Consider the following 19,012-nt stretch of genomic DNA (forward strand, 5'->3'; position numbering starts at 1 on the left):
TGTGCACTCCCTATTTCTGATCGTCTGTGAATGCAAAACAAAATCGGAGGCAGGGATCTGGCTTGTGGGCTAAGCCTCATCTAGGTAGGATTCTCAGAAAAACCCTCCTACCCAGCTGGGACTTAGCACATGAGCAAAATCCCCAACTCCAACTTTAAGGTTGTTCACATGACCATCCCTACCCAGACTAAACTGCCCTACCTGGGTAGGGCTGGCCATATTTATTTATTTTATTTTATTTATATCCCGCTCTTCCTGAAAGGCTCCGAGCGGCTTACAGAATTCCTAACAAGTAATAATTCTGTCCCAAAAGGGCTCACAATCTTTTTTTTAAAAAATCAAACAAAAGTTAAAATGGGAGGGGGAGTTGCCAGAGGGGAAGGGCCAGATAACAGTTGGTCCTCCTCAAGCCTATCAAAGGGCCTCACTGCTGCCGCACCCTCTGCTGCAGCCTCATGACAAGGGCTGTGGAGGAAGAGTTGGTTCTTCACAGAGGGGAGGGGCCAGATGACAATTGATCCTCAGCAGGCTGATGGAGGGCCCTTGTTGCTTGCCCCACCCTCTGCTGCAGCCTGAATGGTCAGGATTGCTTGTGATCCGGGGACTTCTTGGCCGGGTGTCCTAGGTTCTAAACCCCGAGCTAAAAATGAGGTAGGTGGACACATGCATGCCTCCTACCTCATTCCTGGCATGTTTTGATGAGCAGGCTGGCAGCTCCTTTCAGACTGCCAGCAGCCATATTCACCACAGAGCCAGCGGGAAGGAGCAACCTGACCTCCAGGCATTCCCCCAATGCACTGCACTGCTCATGTGGTCCATTGTGGGCTTTCTGAAGGCCAGATGTCCTTTCCCCTGGCTGCTGCTTGCCACTCTGGTGCTCCTATGGGTGCGTGAGTGGTGGAGCCCTAGTTGGGCGCCGGAGAATGTTGAAGAAGACAGGTGGGTTCTTGCCTTCCACCCAGCCCTCCCCAGCCCAAAATAATCAGTTGTGTGAACGACCTCTTTGTTTTGTTGCATTTACCTGAATCCAAGACTAGGAGGTCATTCACACAACTGAAAACTGGGTAGGACAAGTGCGCTTCCAATTTTCAGTTGTGTGAGAGCAAACAACTAGGTAAGAGGAGGAAGAAGTGATTGTGTGGAATCAAGGTAAGAGGAAAAGCTGGGTAGGACAGCGTTGTTTGCTACCCAGCTTTTCCTGCTACTTTGATTCTACACAATCACTTCTCCCACTGTCAGGAGCCTGCCCGTCAGGTGTCCGAGTCAAGGTCCCTACCAGGGCCACTGGAAGTTCCCTGGCATCCTTTCCGGCCCATCCGTCTGACGTCTTTGTTGAGGTCTCAGGCAGGGTTGCAGGCTGCTCCTTGGAGTCCTCCATGATCTGCAAAGAAAACACAAGAGAACACTTTACTAGAAGTATGAGGTTCAAACTGCTTCCCCCAACAACCTGGGCTGCTCACCAGATTTCCATGGGTCCAGAGCCTAACAAGGTGCAAGGCCTCCTCCATGGAAGTATAGCGACTGGGCACGGCAGTCCGGTCTCAAGCTGGGAACAAGGGTTGATCAGGAACAGCCAGAAACTCCAAAGCCAACACAAAGCTGGAATCCCTCAGAGTCAAAGGCTGGGGCTGAAGCACGCTCCAGGAATGACACGCTGCTTCCAGCAATCTGTTCACTGCCTGCTGGCTTTGATGTATAGTACTTGACTAATTTGGTTCCTAAACCTGGGCAGGACGCTTGTTTTCGGTTGTGTGAAGACTCTAGGTTTTTTAGAAGTTTTTTGAAGTTAGAAATTGGGGGTCACCTTACATTCAAGGCAAACTGGACTGGTTTGAGTGTGAACTGTGTCAGACTGGTTCGAGCTGGTTTGTCGGTTTGACTGGCCAAGTGGTCAGTCCAACTGAACTACTTGGTGGATCAGCAGTTCTGTCTGAATTTGGACTGAACTGCCACAAGCAGTCCAAGCACACCCCCAGTACTGAAAAATTCTCATCCACAAACACACAAATGCTAAAGACTGGAAACAGAAGTTATATTTATTGCATTTATATTCCACTTTTCTTCAAAGTTGCTCAGAGTAGCATACATTTCCTCCCATATTTTATCTTTAAAACAGCCTAACCTATCTCAAAGGGTTGTTGCGAGGATAAAAGGGTGACAGGAAATGATGTGTTTTGCCCTGATCTCCTTGGAGGAAGGCCTGGGAAATAGTGACTGGCCTAAAGTCACCCAGTGGGTAAACTAACCACATTGGCTCTCATATATGAACAAGGATAAGTTAAGCCAGGGGTTTCCAACAGGGGGTACTAGTACCACTGGGGATACATGAAGAAGGCCCAAGGGGTATTCAGGTCGCTCCTGCCTTCCCACCCTGCAGCCATGTTATTTGTTCCCCACCTGAGCTTCCTCAGCTTAAAGTTGACACATCCTCAGTGATGTATCCACTGCAGAGGGGAGAAAGGAGGGTAAAGATTCTCCTCCTCTGCTCCTGATTGGCTGGCTACATGCTGAAGATCAGTGTACGCCTCTTCTCAGCCTGACTGGCAGGCTTTAGGGAATTAGTACTGAATACTCCTATGGGAATTAAACTTGACCCATCAATTTCAGTAAGTTTGCTTATGGCCTTTTTTGTCTGTTATGATTTAATGTATTATGTGTTTTTATTGTATATTTTAATCCTCTGTTGTGAGCCACCCAGAGAACAATTTGTTATGGGATGGCTAACAAATAAATTATATTTATTATAAATAATATATTATTTATTATATTATTTAATATATTTTAATATAATATATTATATTATTTATATAGTAATATAAATAAATAATATTTATGATGATGATGATGAGTATCTTAGTGTGGATATGCGCCAGTTACTGCAGTAGCCAGTCTCCTTAACTGTAACACTTACATTTGTGTGTTTATGTACATATGTACACACATACACATACACACACATACACACACACACACATACACACACACACACACACACACACACACTTAACTGTTATAGTAATGACAGGCTACTCAAGTCACTGGCTTACATTCAGGCTAAATTACTCATAAGCAGTCTTATTGAAATTAGTGCAACAAGTATATTTGTCCTATTAATTTCAGTGGGAGTACTCATGAGCAACTTAGTTTGGATGAAAGCCAATGAGCTGGTTTAGAGATACAGCTTAACTGCAGTTAAAGCTAACAGTGTTTGTAAATGCAGTACGCCCAAACACGGAAAACGATAACTGTGGTTATGCCACTGAAGTGTTACACCTGAAGCTGCAGCAGCCAAGTTCTTTTCTTCACAGAGAAAAGGTGGGTAAGGGAGGCCCAGCCCCTTCCCCGGGCTGGTGGTGTTTGCTCTCTTACTCATGAGTGGAACCATCCAGGGAAGCAATTGGAATTCTCATGTGATGCAGGTGTGGCATCCAGATAGCATCCTGTCTTTATAGACCAGGACAGCTCTCTCATGAGTGACAGGCTACGATGGCACACATGCAGGCTGCAGATACTATGTCTCTGCAAGCCCCATGGAAGGGAACCCAAGCAACACCTTTCCCGGTCTCCGTGGATGGCGGACAGCAGGATCACAACCACTTACCTGATAGCCAGGTCGCCCCACAGAACATATGCATAGGTTTCTCTGCCTGCCATGCCCAGGCCACTTGGAAGGGACTGCTTGAAATGCCAACTCCCCTTGCCCAGAGTGCCCTGTGGTGGCTCATCTACATATACTGCAATGACGGCCCTGGCCTGGGAATTGTGAATGTCTGTAAGGGTCCATGCAAATGGTTTGTGTGTGGGTGCTATTGGTGGGGTCTGAAAGGCAGGATCTCCAGAAGGGATTCCAGAGCAGCCAAGTTCTATTTTTCACCAAGTAAGAGTGGGGAAGGGCCCCCCAGGACTTCCCCGTGGGGGGGATGCTTGCTCCCTAAGTCTTACTCACGAGAAGAACCATCTGATGGGCACTAATTGGAAATTTCTGCAATGGTATTCATGTTGTAGGCTAAACCACCAGCCCATTATCCCACGGACCGCTCTCTCATGAGCGTGGCAGACTAAGGGGAGTGAAAGAGGATACTCCATGCAAGAAAGCTGAGGGATGGGCACTTGGGCAAGTACTTTCCTGGTCTTGGCAACTGCAGTCAAGCTGCTGTCAAACCCAGTGCCCTGCCAACCCAACTCCCATTGTGGAGATGTGCGCCCCTACCTGTGACCTCCAACGTGCGAAGCTGCTGTCCCAGCATGGCTTGAAACTTGGGCTCTCCACTACTGGGAATCTCTGCACCTGTAGATCTACATATGCCACAACACTGGCCCTGGCCTGGGAATTTGAAATGGCTGGAAAGGCCTGCCATGCAGCCCACTGCCTGCACCGTCCATGCTAATTGTTTTTTGTGGGGGTCAGTGGTGGAGCGGGACCGCGGGCGGCCTCTGTGCCGCCGTGGCCCCGCTAACCCTGCCCCCGCGTCTGATGTCAGATGCTGGGGCTAGCCACGCCCCCGTCTCTGATGTCAGACGCGGGGGCGTGGTCTGGCCGAACGGAGCCTTGAGGCGCCATTCGGCCCAGAGAGAGTTTAAGTGTCGAAGGGGCAGCACAGCCCCTTCGGCAGTTAAACGAAGGCTGGCGCTGCCTTTGCAGTGCAGCCCAGGAGCAGCTCTTCCCTGCAGGGAAGAGCCGCTCCTGGGCTGTGCTGTGAAGGTAGCACCAGCCTTTTAACTTCTGAAGGGGCTGCACGGCCCCTTCAGGAGCTACTTAGGCTGGTGCTGCGTTCGCAGCGCACAACCAGGAGCGGCTCTTCCCTGCCTTTGCAGGGAAGAGCTGCTCCTGGCTGGCGCTGCGAACACAGCGCCAGCCTTTGTTTAGCTCCCGAAGGGGCTGCACGGCCCCCGCTCGGGAACTAAACTAGCTTCCCTGTGTCTGATGTCAGACGCAGGGGGAGTGTTGGAGCTGCTCTCGTGGCCCCTGATTGGTCGGTGGCCCGGGTTCTTTGAACCTGTTGGCCCAATGGTGGCTCCGCCCCTGGTGGGGGTGCAATTGGAGGGGTCTGAATGGCAGACCCCGGAAGGGATTCCAGAGCAACCAAGTTCTATTTCTGGTTGTGCTATGAATGGTGTCCGAAAGGTTGACCCCCGAAGGGATTCCAGAGCAGACAAATTCTACTTTTTAACCAAGAAAGGTTGAAGAAGGGAGCCCTGGCCCCTTCCCTTTTGGGGGGTGGATGTCCACAGAGGCTAGTGCATGAAGTTGGCAGGTCACTGGAGATGTCTCTTGGGTTGGCTGAGATCTGTTTTCAATGAAACTGCCAGCCGACCCAGGGCTCAATGTCCAAGCATGAGAGCGACAAGCCACGGGGACACCCCCAGAGAGCTCATGAGATGGACCATCAGAGTGGAGAGGAAAGAAGTGCATTGCCCAGACAAATCTGCCATCATGCCAGATGGCAAAACATCCCCTTCTCCACCTAATGCCTCCCTCATGAGAGCACCAGGCCATAGGTGCTCTGGATAGAGAGAGGATAGTTTCTGGCTTGCGGCCCGGGGACTGCAGGAGCACATTCCTAAACTTGAGGACCATGGGCAAGTTGCCACGATACCGTGCCCCCTTCCTGCCTGCATGTCAGTGTGCACAGGTATCCTTTCCAGTGCGCCAGAGGGGCAACCCCGCTCTCCAGCATTGTCTGGAGAGCAGGGGGGCTTCTCTCTCCTGTCAAACCCCGTGCCTGCAGTTCTGCATATTGCGGTAGGGCAGGCCGGGTGTCCTGAATGGGTAGAAAGCTTTGTGACTGCGTCCATCCCTCCACCAACACTGCACATGTGCCAGGGATAGAGGAAAGGGGGCATCTAAATGCCCTCTGGGTGCTTGCAGGTCCACACAGGGGAGGAGTGTGGGGAGGCTTTGGGGGGGATCTCTTCTATTTTTTACAAAGAAAGGGTGGAGAAGTGGGGCCCAGCCAAAGTTATATTTTTCTTTTTCTATTTTTCAATAAGGATAGTCGGGAGCCCCACTAGAGTGGGGGCCCTGTGGATTCCCTGGTGGTTAAGTGGCTGGCTCAGCTTGTAAGTTCGCAGTCCGAGGGTAGAGATAGCACCTTTGTGGGCTGAGGCAGATCCCCAGCAGACTGGCCCTCTTATGAGATTGTCAGCTCACTGGGCAGTCAGCTGCTTGCGGCGGCTTTGGGTTGGCTCTGGCCAGAGTGCTCTGGCGAGGCCTCCCCTCATGACATCTCCCCTGGTCATGGTGGGATAGACTCCCTGGCATCCTGTGCTCTGCTCCATCTGCATATCCTGTTTTGGGGAGTGTGGGTTCTCTCCTCCCCTCCCCTCCCCTCCTGCAAAGCGGGATTCCATCTCCTCTGGGCTCCCACTACCCCTATGAATCAGAGTTTGAGTGGTGCTTTTGGGGTGCGTGGCCACCTGAGGGGGACAATGGCTGGAAGAAGTGGCACTGGCATCACAGGGCATTTAAAGGGCTTTGATGCGCTTCCCCTGCTGAGGGCGGGCGGGGTGCTTTGAAAATGCCCGCAAGGCACACCCTGCTGGAAATCATGGCCAATTGTGGCCAACACGGTGATGCTTTGCCCGCAATCTGGCTGCAGAATGGGCTGGGATCGGACTTGGACTGGGAGGCCAAGCAACAGGGAGGGGCTCCGCTCTCCCTCTACTCCAGTTAGGCTGTTGGTTGGATGTCTGCGGTGCAAATTGGAGTTTAGAATACCAACTCCAGTTAGTGGTAAATTCAGTTAGTTTGTACGTGTGATCCGAACCAGTGAATAGAGTAGCTGGTCTCATAAATATAATGGGGTGTGTGTGTGTGTGTGTGTACACAAACACACAGGCACTAAAAATCTCTATGGGGTACTCTCTAGGAAGAGAGTACTGTCTATGGGGTGCTCTCTGGAATGAGCACTTGCATGCTTGCATGCAAAAGGTTCAAATTTCCCTCCCTGGCTTCTCCAAGATAGGGCTGAGAAAGACTCCTGTCTGCAACTTTGGAGAAGCTGCTGCCAGTCTGTGAAGACAGTACTGAGCTAGATGGACCCATGGTCTGACTCAGTATAAGGCAGTTTCCTATGTTCCTTCCTACGTACCTGAGCTGATGGTTTGCAACATAAGGTGTACACTTGTTAAAAAAGTTTAGGAACCCCCCTCAGTTAGGCAGAGTGGGGTGCAGCAAGGGAAGGAGCTGTGGAAACTTCTGGCACACACAATGCCAAAGAGAAGTGGTAGCTAAGGAAGCAAGAGTAACCATTTCCCAGAAGGCTTTGTGTTCAAATTTCCAAGGCTCCTTAGCAGTGGTAAAAGTCAGCTGGTATAGTCAGAGTCTAAGCATTAGGTTAGCAATGGTACAGGAGTACTGCCATACGATTTAAATGTTTCAAAAATTTGTTTACATATATTTTTTTGCTCCAGTTGACTGGACTGGTGAAATGGACAGGTGGGATTGTGGTAGCACCGTTTTAAAATAATCTCTGTCCGGGGACGGATATCCTTCTCTTTCTGTCAGCTTCCATCCTGTGTGTACCAGTGGCTCCTCTGCCAGTTTCTGAGTCATCCACAGAATTGCTGCCATGGCAGCCACCAGATAAAGAGCCACCCCTGCCTCTTTAATGAAATCAAGATTGTAATGGACTTTCCAAGTAAAAAGCGCTATAGAAATAAATAACAATAAAATGAGAATTTCTTTTTATCATTTTTCTCCTTTAAAAAATTAGACAATTTTGGTTTTTAAAAACCTGATGAAAGTTGATCAACTCTCAGCATGGTCTATTAAAAAAAAAGCAATGCAGTTATTTATTTACAAGTATATATGAAAAAGGAGACTATATTTTGATTAGAGATGAAATGCATCCTCCTTTTGGAAATAAAACTTCATTTATTTATTTGAATGAATACTCACATTCATTACTCTCTGCAAATCTGCATAACTCAGTGGATCCTACATTCATTGTATTTTTCAAATTTGCAGATCAAATATATATATGTTTTCCTTTGAGAAGATATCTACATCCTTGAAAGAAGTATTAAACTTAATAGGAAAGTGCAGTGAAATACTGGGCTATAAGTGCAATGAGAATGCATGAAATTATGGGTCTGAATATAAAAGAGGAAAAGATGATAGAGATCAAATGATCTGTATTATTAGCTGCAAAAATAACTGCCTGGCTAGGTATCTTGGAATATGGTTATTTATAGAATTTGATTTTTTAAAATAGAGACAACTGCCTGCATCTGAGAGAAAAAGTAAAACTAGATTTATCACGAAGAGCGAACGTAACATTATTATGGACAAGACACATTTCTAACACAAAAATGTGAATATTTCACCCAGAATATCTTTGCTTATTATATTACCAATTAAAATACCTAATTATATCTTAGTGAAACCATAGACATTTACATTGGAGTGAGAAAAATATGGCTTTTTTAACAATGGAAGGGGGAAAAAAGATGATACGGCAATCCCGTATCAAGTGCATTATCAGTCTTCTCAACGGCAGCTATTGTTATGTCAGACAGACTACAACTGCAATCAAATATAATACTGTGACACTTTGTATTTTTTAATTGTTTGTTTTTGAGTGTTTTATATAGACATTTTAAAATTGTATTGTTACAGAAATGTGTGAAATGTTATTTTAGTGCATGCTAAGAATAGTCGGTTCACTAAAGAATTAACAGAGTGTGAGGTGTGCAGCCAGGGCTTTTAAGTAGAACAGTCCCTGAAGCTATTCTCACAAGCAGCAAAAACTGTAGCCCGCCACCTAACCCAGGTTTTGGGTGCTGGCGTGCCCAAACACTGGGTCAAATGATCATGTGTCATCTGTGGCTGCTTGCGGCTGCAGCAGGCACACTCAGGGGGGAGGTGGGGGGCTCCCAGAAATGCCCTACGCACTTGCGTTATTGGGGCTCCGGGGGGCATTATTGGGGCTCCGGGGGGGGGCAGGGCGCCTCACAGCGACGCTTTGCTGCACCCGACCCCCGGAGCTGCCGGGCGAGCCACAGCGAAGGGCGGGTGGCCCACAGGAGAGCCGCCGTCTGGGCAGACAATCTGCCCGCCCAGGGACTTTGCTGCAATTGTCTGTGGGGAAGGGAAGGGAAACCCTCCTTCCCTGCAGTTAGCCTCAAAGCTCTTCTTCTCACTGATCATGAGAAGAGCTTCCCTGTGTTGGCTGGGAAACCCTATTTGGAATGTTGGGGGGCGGGAACGGCAGTGAGTTGTCAGTTAAAAGGGTTGTGAGAGGGTGAGTCTTGAGTCTTGGGGCAAGGAGATAAGACTGAACAAGAAAGTGACTTCCCTGAGGAAAGGAGAGGAGTAGGGATTTATGTAGAGGCAGAGGAGTTTCTGCACTCTAAAAGGAAAGCCTGTTTTCTGTTCAGGGAGAGTCCGGGGGAGTCCTCAACTGGGAGACAGGTCTGAAACAAAACAGTGCAACCAAGCAAGGCACTCTCTAACCCTAAAAGAAAAAAGCCACAGAAAAGTAATCTTACCAGGAAAATATCATAAAACTTCAACACTGTTAATGCACAGGCTCAAGAGTGTCTGTGTATAATGGGGTGGAGAGGTAAAACAACATTCTGTCATGTTATTTCATCTGAACCTGCCCCCAAACTTTTGTGGCTTCTCAATATTTTCCCTTTGCATTATTAGTGCTAGAAGGGACATTGTTACACTCAGAATCACCTGCTCAACATGTGTGCCAGGTTTTTAGACCCTGCTAACTGGGCAAAGAGGCACCTTTTACCGTGGCGATTCTCTTTATTTAGCAGGAGGAGAGTAACTGGCCCTATCCAACCTCAGCACAGGACTTCCAGTGACTGTTGCTGATGTCTATCTTATGTTTCTTTTTAGATTGTGAATACTTTGGGGACAGGGTTCCATCTTATTTGTTTGTTATTTCTCTATGTAAGCCACTTTGGAAACCTTTGTTGAAAAGCAGTATATAAATGTTGTTGTTACTGTATCCATGGAAAAAATGGCTAAGACCGGGGAGACCTGAGTTCAAATCCCCATTCAGCCATAAAACTGGCTGGGTGACTCTGGGCCAGTCACTTCTCTCTCAGCCTAACCTACTTCACAGGGTTGTTGTGAAAGAGAAACTCAAGTATGTAGTACACCGCTCTGGGATCCTTGGAGGAAGTGCAGGATATAAATGTAACAACAACAACAACAACAACAATAGCACACATGAAACCTCAAAACCACAGCTGGGTCTCCCCCCCCCACTCTATAACTGAATTTTTTGCATTCAAAAAGGGCAGTACAGACTGACTCAATCTCTTTGGGAAATGTCTCTTTAGATGGTCTGTATTCAGTACAACGTGCTTTCATGTGTTAGTTGAAATAAATATATTTTAAATATCTACAAATTAACAAAGAGGGCCCCATAAGGTCAGTCTTGCTCATGCTCAGATCAGTTTGAATGTTTATGAAGAGGGGATGGGGGAAGGAGGAGGCAGTGAGTGCACAGAGAAGGGGGAGGAGTAAACAGCCTCTGCCCTCGAAACAGCTGTGAAAGGGGCCTCTGCCAGTGCTGGCTAGGGAGAAAAGAAGGAGAAGTATCTAGAAAGGGTATGGGTAACCATCATGTCTTTGAGATAAATAGGAGAACCGACTCAATCACACAGGCCTCACTTCTTACCTGTGGCTGTTTCTATTTTGTTCATTTTACCTCAGAACCGGTAGGCCTTGGAGCTCCTGTATGGCTTTTACCACCTTCCAATCTTGTTTCTCATAGGAACATAGGAACCTGAGTCAGACCCTTGGTCCATCTAGCTTAGTACTGCCTACCCTGCCTGGCAGAGACTCTACAAGGTTCAAGGCAGGAGTTTCTCCCAGTCCTACCATGGAGATGCTGCCAGGGATTGAACCTGAGACCTTCTGCATGCAAGTATGCAGATGCTCTTCCACTGAACTATGGCCCCATCCCCTAAAGCAGGGTTTCTCAACGTGTGGGTCCCCAGATGTAATTGGACTTCAACTCCCATAATCCCCAGCCCCAGTGTCCTTTGGTTGGGAATTATGGGAGTTGAAGTCCAATTACATCTGGGGACCCACACGTTGAGAATCCCTGCCTAAAGGGAATATCTTACAGTGCTCATAAGTAGTCTCCCATCCAAATGCAAACCAAGGCAGATCCTGCTTAACAAAGGGGACAGTTCATGCTTACTACAAGACCAGCTTTCTTCCCTCATAAGGGGGAAGGTCAGCTGAGTTCCCTGTAAGCGCCAGAGAGCCCAAGACATTTAACAGTTGCATGTCAGGCAGACACTTAACACCTAACACCCCCTCAGATGGGTCAAAGAGTATGAATAGTGCAGCAGGATTACCTAGAAGAAGGCAACGATTACAACTGTGACAAACATATTATTACATTTCTTTGTTTAGCTTAGTTTGGACATAAAAGAACCAATCACTGCACCTGAAAGAAAATGAACATTTAGTCAATCTTCTTAATATGGGATGCATGTAAATGGAAATAAATTGAATAGTTTTATTCTCCCACTGTACTACATGAACGGGACAGGGCCTTAGCACTGGTGCAAGAAAGCATTGCAACAGCACAGTTAATTGGAAGCTGTATTTATGCTGTGAGGCCTTTTATACTGAGTATAAGCAGTTCTGCCAAAACCACCTAACTGCCCTGGTGCAAGGCCTAAAATAAGATAGAGAAAATGTGTAATGGAAGAATGACCATGTTATTCAGGATCATCTCAATCATTTCAGGATCAGAGCCAGAGTGAATTCTCCTGTGACTGTTTCATATTATGGCATTGGTAAATTGTTACACTTTATATCTGTTATCTGGGTAAACTTGAGCAGTTACATTGTAAATTAGTGGAGGGTTTGTTTACTTGGCAGGCTGGTTCTAGTTCTGTCTATATACAGACAGGGATGTGCGTGTACCATGGTTCGACCCACGGTTTGAGCACAATTTGGTATTACAGTTTGGAAGCTTTAAAGAAGTGGAGAGCAGGTCCTTACCTGCTCTCCCCCATCCCATGAAGCTTCCTGCTGGGGCAGCACACATTCCCAAAAGCCCCACGCACATCCCCCAAAGCCACTTTCTGCAGGAGGGGTGAGACTCAAAGGTGATTTAATATTAAGGATAACTAGAGATGGGAAGCAGTGGAGTTGTACTAAGTGGACAGAGGAGGGTTTCAAGACAAAGAAACCCTTCACACCCCAGCTACGCTTATTGAAAGATAGAAGAATCTTTACTAGTCCAGTAATCAATTACAAAGCAACACTGGCATATATACAGTACACTAGGAGAACAAAGCACCAGGTGTGTAGCAAGGTTGGAAAGAATTCTGGGACAAAAAAGTGAAGGTGGGCCTCCTAGGCTGCCCGCCAAAAATTTGCCTTCCCCCATAACTTTGTTGAATCTCGCTGGTTCAGAAACATACACACACACACGCACGCATGAATTGGACACTGCTTCACAGCAAGGCAATGGGACTAGGCAAGCCCTATTATTTTAATTAATTTATTTATGTTTACATTTATATCCCACTCTTCCTCCAAGGAGCTCAGAGCAGCATGCATGGTTATTTTTATCCTCACAACCCTGTGAGGTAGGTTAGGCTGAGAGATACATGACTGGCTCAGAGTCACCCAGTGAGTTTCATGGTTGAATGGGGATCAAACTCGGGTCTTCCCAGTTCTAGTCCAGCACTCAAACCTTCATTTCCTAAGTCCACTTAAGTGCTGGCATGTCAATTCCTGCAGTGATGGGGACACACTATACAAAAGATAAAATATCTGGCTGCATTTTATGAAGTTGAGCCAAATATCTTGTTACAATCTTGGGGCCTGATTGCTGTAAGTGGCCCCTTTCTATGGTTGTCCTAAAGTGGTGCTTGGTCAGAATCTGGGATTTGACAAAATAACTAATCTTCCTTAATTATTCAGGATGCTTTCTTAATGGGAGACTTCCCTGGAAAGTGAATAAGCCATAAAAGGTGACTCAGCCTCATCACCCCCAGCCTCCCCCCTCCCCCCCACCAGACTAAAGATGTGTGTGTGGCTGGTATGAAAGAAACTGCAGTTTTCTGGCAGCTTTTGAAAGAGACATACTGATTACTGAATGCAGAAAGCAAGCTGAGAGCTGAACCCCTGCTAACTGGGCAAAGAGGCACCTTTTAAACGTGGTGATTCTCTTTATTTAGCAGGGGGAGAGTAACTGGCCCTATCCACACCCAGCACAGTACCTCCAGTCACTGTTGCTGGTGTCTATCTTGTGTTTCTTTTTAGATTGTGAGCCCTTTGGGGACAGGGATCCATCTTATTTATTATTTCTCTATCCAAACAGCTTTGGAAACTTTTGTTGAAAAGTGGTATATAAGTATTTGTTGTTGTTGTTGAAGTGCCTTGGGGGTGCAGTCCTCTAATAAGTTTTCTTGCTACTAATCTTTCTGAACTTCAGCTAATGCTTTTGGAACACTACCTCTCTGTGCTTCCTCAACAGCATGACGGGTTTAGTATGTATGCAAAGTAGCAAGTCGGGTTAATATTGTTAGTCTTCCTGTTGGTTCATGTAATTCTAGGAGAATTACTTAGTCTACTGATCATGCTCTGGTGGCTGTGGCAGCGGTGGTTCCCACTACTATTGCACCTGTCTCAAGGGAAAACCGAACGCCTGCCACAACAGCAAAATCTCCTGTCCATGGAACGTCACTGCCTGTTCCACCCAAGCCTTGAGACACTGAACCTGATGGCATGGAAGATCAACTATTAGATACAATTCTCCTGAATGAACCTAAAGAATTGACGTGCAAAAACTATATGTTAAAATGGACTCATTTTAACACTTTTGCCACTTCTAAAGGCTTTTATCCTTTCTTGGCCACGAACTGCCAGGTTCTCCTTTACCTGACACACCTTAAGCAGTTGGGTCTATCCAACTCTTCCTTAAAAGTTCATCTGGCCGCTCTGTCTGCCCATCACCCTGGATGGGGTAGTCGTACCGTTTCTTTGCATGCAGACTTGAAGTGTTTTTTGAATGGGATTAATAATCTCTATCCTCCTGTTTGGGACCATGTCCAACCATGAAGTTTATTGCTTGTTCTATCCTCACTCACTAAGGCTCTCTTTCAATCTTCCGCTACTTTCCTGCTCCTTAAAACACCTGTCTCTGAAGGTGGCATTGCTGGTGGCCATTACTTCTGCCTGGAGGGTCAATAAGCTGTCAGCACCCTAGGCTGACTCTCCATATACAAAATATTACCCCACTAAGGTGGTTGTGAGGACAGACCCCTCTTCCCCACCCGCAAAGTGAACAAGGACTTCCATCTTAATCAAGATATCATTCTGCCTACCTTTTTCTAGTGGTGTGCACGGAACCATGGAGGCACGGTCCGGCACTGAGGGGGGTCGAACTTTAAGGGCGGGGGGTAGTACTTACCCCTCCCGCCGCTCTTCCCCCTCCGGCGCTGTATTTAGAAGTGAAGTTTTGGGGGCGGCAGCGTTCCTCCCTGCCGCCCCTGCCCCTGTCGTTGCCAGGAATTAGTGTAAATAGCAGCACACATGTGCCCGTTGCGGCGCGTGCGTACCTGTCGCCGCCGTGCGTGCACACGCTGCATACGTCACACCCACGCTGTGTGTGATGTATGCGGCACGTGCGCGCACGGTGGTGACAGGTGCATGCGCACCACGACGGGCACATGCGTGCTGCTATTTACACTAATTCCTGGCAATGACAGGGGCAGGGGAGGCAGGGAGGAACGCTGCCACCCCCAAAACTTCACTTCTAAATTCAGCGCCGGAGGGGGAAGAGCGGCGGGAGGGGTAAGTACTACCCCCCGCCCTTAAAGTTCGATCCCCCTCAGTGCCGGACCGCCGGACCAGCCCGGTTCCGAACCAGTTCAGAGGCCTCCAACATGGCCTCCGGACCGGTTTGTGCACATCCCTACCTTTTTCCTGGACCTGTTGACTCCCCTGGAAAAGGCATTCACTGTTGTATTACCGGGAAAGAACAAAAACCTTCAGGAAATCCACTCAGTTTTTTGCCTCTTACAAAGGTTCAAGCAAGCGCCTTTCTGTTTCCTGACAAATGCTCTCTCACTGGCTTGTACAGTTCATTTAAATGTGCTTTGAGAAGCAGGATGTGGAGTCTCCAGCTAAAATAAGGGCTCGTTCCACAAGGGCTGTTTCAACTTCTGCTGCCCACATGTCCAGCATAAGCATGAAGGACATCTGTAAAGCTGCAACATAGTCTTGTGACCTTCCATTTGTCAAGCATTATGCCGTTGATTTAAGACTTGCAGCCGATGCCGACTTTGGTTGGGCAGTTCTCAAGAAAGTGTTCTAAGGTGTTTCCTAGCACATACATCCACTTCTAAGAGCTCGCTAGTCACCCTAATTGTGAGGGAACACAGATCACCTCAGAGATAAACAGGTTGCTTACCTTAACAGGTGATCTCTCTGGTGATCCATGCTCACTCACAATGCCTGCCTGGCCATCCCTACTGCTAGGAATGCTTTTTCTGGATTGTGGTCTTACCTGAATGCATGTCATGTTGTACCTTGACATTGCTGTGGTTGATCAGGAACTGAGGGAAGAGGTGCTCGCCCGCCAAGATCAACCAATGGCAGAGCTGAAGAACACCTCCTAGGAGCTTGCAATCTTCCATTGGGGCTAGTGCACAGGCACAGAACCCATGTGATTTATTTATTCGATTTTTATACCGCTCTTCCGAAATGGCTCAGGGCGGTTTACAATTAAAACAGAAACCATTAAAACCAATAACAATTAAAACAGAAATATAAACACCAATTAACAATTAAAATATCATAAAAAACAATTAAACAATCAGAATAATGAAAACCCAGCATTAAAACAATTAAAACTAATTAAAAACCCTGGAAGGCCAGGCCAAACAGATAGGTTTTAAGGGCTCTCTTGAAGGTCAATAAAGAATTAAGATTGTGGATTTCTACTGGGAGTGCATTCCACAGCCCAGGAGCAGCTAAAGAGAAGGACCACCTTTGAGTTACCACCAAACGTACCAGTGGTAACTGGAGACAGACCTCCTCAGATGACCTTAATGTGCAGTGGAGATCATGTAAAAGGTGCTCTCTAAGATAACTCGGACCCAAGCCATTCAGGGCTTTAAAGGTAATAACCAGCACTTTGCATTTTGCCCAGAAATATATTGGTAGCCAGTGTACTTGTTTCAAAACAGGAAAAATATGGTCTCTCTGGGTTGCCCCAGAGATCAATCTGGCTGCCGCATTCTGAACTAACTGAGGTTTCTGGACTATGTACAAGGCAGCCCCACGTAGAGCACATTGCAATAGTCAAGCCGGGAGGTTACCAGCTGATGCACCACTGTTTTGAGGTTATCGTCTTCAAGGAATCGGTGCAGCTGTCGAATCAGCTGAAGCTGACAGAAAGCACTCCTGGCCATGGCCTCCACCTGAGATACCAGTGTAAGGCTTGGATCCAGGAGTACTCCCAAGCTGCGCACCTGCTCCTTCTGGGGGAGTGTAACCCCATCCAGAACAGGAAGATCTAATACACCCCTCAGATTCTGAGCCCCCACAATGAACACCTCCGACTTGCTTGGATTCAACTTCAATTTGTTATCCCTCATCCAGCCCATTACTGCCTGTAGGCAGGCAATGAGTGCCATTTCCTGAAGATGAAAAGAAGTAGATTTGGGAGTTATCAGCATACTAATAACATCCACCACCAAACCTCCTGATGACCTCACCCAGCGGTTTCATGTAGATATTAAAAAGCATTGGTGACAGAATGGAGCCCTGAGGGACACCATATAACAGCTCCTGTTTTGAGGAGCAACTGTCACCAAGGTCCACCATCTGGAATCTACCTGAGAGATAGGAGCGGAACCACTGCAAGGCAGTGCCCCCTATCCCCAGCTCCCCCAGGTGATCTAGAAGGATACCATGGTCAATGGTATCAAACGCCGCCTAGAGATCCAGAAGAACCAGCAGAATCACACTCCCTCTGTCAGTTCCCCAGTAAAGGTCATCCATCGGGCTGACCAAGGCTGTCTCAACTTCATAGCCAGCTCTAAAGCCAGTTTGAAATGGGTCTAGATAATCAGTTTCCTCCAAGACTGCCTGGAGTTGGCCGGCCACCACCCTCTCAATCACTTTGCCCAACCAAGGGAGATTGGAGATTGGCCTGTAACTATCCATCGCTAAGGAGTCCGGGGAAGGCTTCTTTAAAAGTCGTCTAACCATTGCCTCCTTCAAACATGGAGGCACCCTACCCTGCCTCAGCAATGCATTTATGATGTTAACTAGGCCACCTACAACAATCTCCCTGCTAGAGTAGACAGAAGCAGTTAAGTCCGGCAAGGATCCAGAGAACAGGTGGTAGGCCGCACCGCCCCAAGCAGCTTCTCCACATCCTCAGGAGTCACAGATTGAAACTGATCCAATCTAATAGACCTTTCAGAAATAGTGGAATCCAAATTGGCCCGTATACAGGAGATCTTATTCGCAAAGAACCCATTAAAGGCATCACAGCAGAGCAACTCCAGGGACTGATTGGAAGTAGAAGGAGCAGAAACCAAACTCCTCACAACCCAGGATAGCTCCGCCAAGCATGAACCTACAGCCGCAATGCACGCAGACCAGAATGTAAGTGAACATGGATAATCAGAGCAATCACCGGTTATAGGTAAGCAACCTGTTTTTTGTGTGAGTACCTGCAGCCCTGGGAGCACAAGCCTCTACTTCCCTGTCTAGGTTCTGATCTGCCAAGAATGGTCATGAAATTCAAACCCAACAGTCTTGGTATATCCCATCTACTTCCGTCAGGGAACCCAACACGCAGGGCCATTCCTAGGGCGTGTGGAGCCCTGGTGAGGCGTAGCAGTGGTGGTGCGGAGATTCCTGTTTGGCCCACATAGCACAGCTCCTACAGCAGCTGCTGAACTCTGACCCAGCTCACGGCACACTCTGCTCAGCTGTACACAGTGGCAGCCCTGGATAGGCTGTGTTCCATTCTGAGCAAACCAGAGAGGAGAGCAACTCAGTGGGAGCTGCACTATGCGCAGCCAAACCAAGCGCACTGTGGGGGTCCAAAAAGGTTGGAACACAGCTCTGTGGAGCCATGCTCCAGGGCTGGCAGTGGTGGGGATGGGGAGACTCCCTCTCCCTATCATTTGGAATAATCTGGAATCTCCATACCCCTGCTGCTGGTGTGGGACAAAGGACTGGGGCAAGACTTGGGGCAATGACCCCTATTTGCCCCCCACCCAAGGCAGGCCCACTCCTCTCCTCAGCGGCCTCTCGAAGTGAGATAATTAAGAAAATAGGGAGGAGTGGAGCTGGGGCCCTGGGTTCTTTGAACGCATCTGCTCAATTATAGCTACACCCCGACCCAAGGACAACACTGCCACCTATAACTTGCTTCAGATCTCACTTACAGATGTCAAGTTCCGTGATGGAAGTAGGGCAGGATATACCATGATTGGTGGGTTTGTACATCACAACCAATCCTGGCATATATGAACCTGGATTCAAGGAAGTAGGGCCTAGTGTGGGGATGGATCTGGGTGTGTCTTCTGGGGATATAGGTGCTTTTGTAAACCTCAGGTGCTGCTGTTATGTATAAACCTGTCCTATCTTACCTTCTTCTGAACTTTTCTGATCTTTGGTTGCTGCCAATTAAACTTGAGCCTTGCCTCTAAGTGCCTTACGCCCAACAGACAACAGCTCCTGCCTCAGACCTGCAAACTGACCACTTGGCGTCTGACCCCTGCCAGACTCACACAACGAGCAGTAGAGTGTCTTGCTCAGGGGGAGCTTTGGAATGTGGAAAGAGCAAGCAAAATGTGGGAGAGGCAAGTGGGAAATGGTTGTGGCCTGGTTCTCCCTGAGCAGGCGCGTAGCTAGCCTGCCGGTGGCCCGTGTGCGGCCGCGGCGGGCGACCGATAACCCCGCCCCCTGCGTCTGACGTCAGATGCAGGGGATAGCCACGCCCCGTGTCTGACGTCAGATGGGGGGGGGCGTGGTCTGGCTCCCAAACGG

This window comes from Hemicordylus capensis, chromosome 1, assembly GCF_027244095.1.
Source record: "Hemicordylus capensis ecotype Gifberg chromosome 1, rHemCap1.1.pri, whole genome shotgun sequence".
Classification (NCBI taxonomy): Eukaryota; Metazoa; Chordata; class Lepidosauria; order Squamata; family Cordylidae; genus Hemicordylus; species Hemicordylus capensis.